This window comes from Leptodactylus fuscus, chromosome 1, assembly GCF_031893055.1.
Source record: "Leptodactylus fuscus isolate aLepFus1 chromosome 1, aLepFus1.hap2, whole genome shotgun sequence".
Lineage (NCBI taxonomy): Eukaryota > Metazoa > Chordata > Amphibia > Anura > Leptodactylidae > Leptodactylus > Leptodactylus fuscus.
The window spans coordinates 204,686,084-204,689,323 of NC_134265.1; positions in this window are offsets into that span (position 1 = coordinate 204,686,084).

Genomic DNA, 3,240 nt, shown 5'->3' on the forward strand with positions numbered 1-3,240 from the left:
AGCACCATAATCCGGCCCCTCTTGCCCTGTGTGAACGAGCCCTAAATGTGCCACTGTCTTTGGTAAGCAGTGAAGAGGGCATGGCCATGGCAGGTGGGGAGCAACAAAAGCTTCAGTAGTATTTAGCAGTGGGTTAGTCTGTTCACAGTTTTAGAATTTCCCACCAGACTGCAATATGGAAGTGTAGCATGACCCAGCTTCAGTGTTTCAGTGGATAGATTTGCAGATAGTTTTTGGAAACTGTATAAACACTTTAAAGGAATTCTACCATTAAACTACCTTTTTTTCTAATGAACACATCGGAATAGCCTTAAGAAAGGCTATTCGTCTGCTACCCTTAGACGTGGTCTCCGCTGCGCCGTTCCGTAGAAATACCGGTTTTAACCGGTATGCAAATGAGCTCCCCGCAGCAATGAGGGCGGGCCCCAGCGCTGAAACACCGATGAGCGCATTCCCATTGCTGCCCAGAGCTCTTTCCTGCGCCGCCTCCTTCTTCTGCAGCAACTCCGCCTCTTCTGGCTTCTCTTGCTCTTGTAGTTCGATACAGGAGCATAGAGAGGCCACCCCAAAATGGCCGCCGGCTCCTGTATTGAACTGCAAGAGCGGCTACCCAAAAATGGCCGCCAGCCGGCTCCTGTATCGAACTACAAGAGCAAGAGAAGCCACAAGAGGCGGAGTTGCTGCAGAAGAAGGAGGCGGCACAGGAAAGGGCTCTCGGGCAGCAATGGTGATGCGCTCATCGGCCTTTCAGCGCTGGGGCCCGCCCTCATTGCTGCGGAGAGCTCATTTGCATACCGGTTAAAACTGGTATTTCTAGGGAATGGTGCGGCGGAGACCATGTCTAAAGGTAGGAGACAAATAGCCTTTCTTAAGGCTAATCCAACGTGGTAATTAGAAAAAAAAAAAGTAGTTTAATGGTAGAATCCCTTTAAGCTTTCTACTTGAAATGTTAAAATGCCTGGGTAATAATGTTGTGATCACTGAGCACACACTGCTCTAAAGAACAAGTGAGCAGTCGTTCTTCATTATAATCTACAGGAGGCATTAAAACCCCAAAGCTCATTTTCTTCTTCTATATCTCACATAGTCTACACTGGAGAGTAACCGTGCGTAGATATTTTCCCACCTGAAAAGGATAAAAGGACACCTTTTTCTACTAATAAGTGGGTCCTGAGCAATCAAATCGCACACCCCTTTTTTTTTTTCCAGTGTGTGTGTCATTATTACATTTTGTAATCTACTTTATTAGCACATTTTGGATTATTTCTGTGAAATTCTGCAATTTTTTTTTCACTCTTCCCATGTTCTGTATTGAGAGCGGTTTTTGTACAGGACTGTACAACTTGTAGAGAAAACGAGGGTAGGGTTACTTCAAACAAATATATCTTCTACATTATAAAATGTACATTTATATCATATATTATACAGATGCATATAAATATCCTAATCCCGACTGTGTTCAAATAGTGATATCTCTAGAAATAATTTGGATAGCACTGCTTTAATGTCAAAAGAAAGAGAACCTACTCTTTCATATTACACAAAAGCAAGTTTGTACATTTCATAAAGTCCAAAATAACTGTTTGAAGTGACCCTCCCCCACCCTACATATTAGGCCCTCTTCCCACAGAGTAATACGCCGCTCATTCCGACACGTAAACACTTCAAAACAGAATCCCATTGACTTCAATGAGTTCCGTTTAACGCGCGTAACACTTTGAAATCAATGAGTTAAAAAGCCTCCCATTGATTTCAGTGTGTAGCGCGCATAAGACGGAACCCATTGAAGTCAATGGGATTCTGTTTTGAAGCATTCACTCTGACATGTGTTTGCGTGTCAGAATGAGCGGCGCGTTACTCCGTGGGAACGGGGCCTTACAAAGCCTATACTCCCGTGCAAACACATTTCGTGAGAGGCAGAGAACTGAAAAAAAAAAATCAAAAGCAACATTTCACAGAAATACAAAACTTGTCAAAATATATTACAAAATTTATTAAGGAGACAAATGGTGACAGAAAACCTTAGTTCTTAGTATTGTTAATAGACAATGCTACACTAATTCAAGCAGTGTTTGTTTTTTCTCTAGCCTACACAGTTCCCAAATAAGTGCAGGAAGTTTTGGTGCCTGATGCGCTATTTAGGCTCTGTAATGCCAGAAGTGCAGTGTCAGGCAGGGGTGTGATTCAGAGCTCCAATCAGAGGCAGCCAGTGTCAGAGCTCAGAATCACACCCGTTGTCTGCTCTTGCCTGACACTGCTCTTCTGACAGTACAGAGTCTAAATAATTTTGGTGCCTGATATGTTAACAGCACTGATTGTTCGGGAATGGTGGACTAACGGCTATTAATCGATGTAGAGACCTGGATTTGTTGGACATGGGGAAAAGTCCTCTTTAAATATCTTTCATGAGAAAACCACTAAGGCTAAGGCCGCACGTCGCGGATTTTCTACTCCTATTATACCTATACGGAAAATGCCAGTTTTCCCCCAGGTGTAATTCACATGCCGCTGAATTTTTTTTTCTGCAGTGTGTGGATGTAATAAAACCAGAATCCCATCCACTTTGCTGGTACTGAAAAAAGCAGGTTTTGTGGCATGGTGCTTTTGATCTAGCAAAAACGCTGCCTTTTCAGAATGTGGGACTTCAGCCTAAAGTTATATTTCAACTGTCTCAACTATTTGGGAAAATTCACAAGTGAATTTGAGGTGGATGCCACCTCAAAATAAGCTTTAGGTTTGTCTGAAATGTGCCCCACATTAATTTAAATTTATTTATAGCTGAATTTTATTTATTTTTTTAGGTAGCACAAAAAAAAAAAATTCAGACGATTTATACATAACTGGGAGAGAAGAAAAAATAAATTCTGCCTGGCTCAAGTAGAATTTCCAGATTCTGTTGCAGATTCACCATTGGAGTTTGGTCAAACAAAAAAAATTCAGCTTGAAATTCCTACAGCTGATTTTTTTTCCCCAGCTTTTAAAAATTCCACCATGTGAGTGTGTCCTCACAGCAACACACAGACCTACACTGTACAGTCATAATTTTCTATATGTCCTAAGTGAAGAGCATAGAAATATCTTTTGACCCTGGTCAAAGTATACGTTAGTATAATTATAAATAATATCAATTTAGTGCTGAACTTAATGGCACATGTAATTCACATATAACGGAGCTAAAATTAAAACATTCTGTAGAAATCAGCAAATGAAATATATAAAACAAAAATAAATGATCCCAAA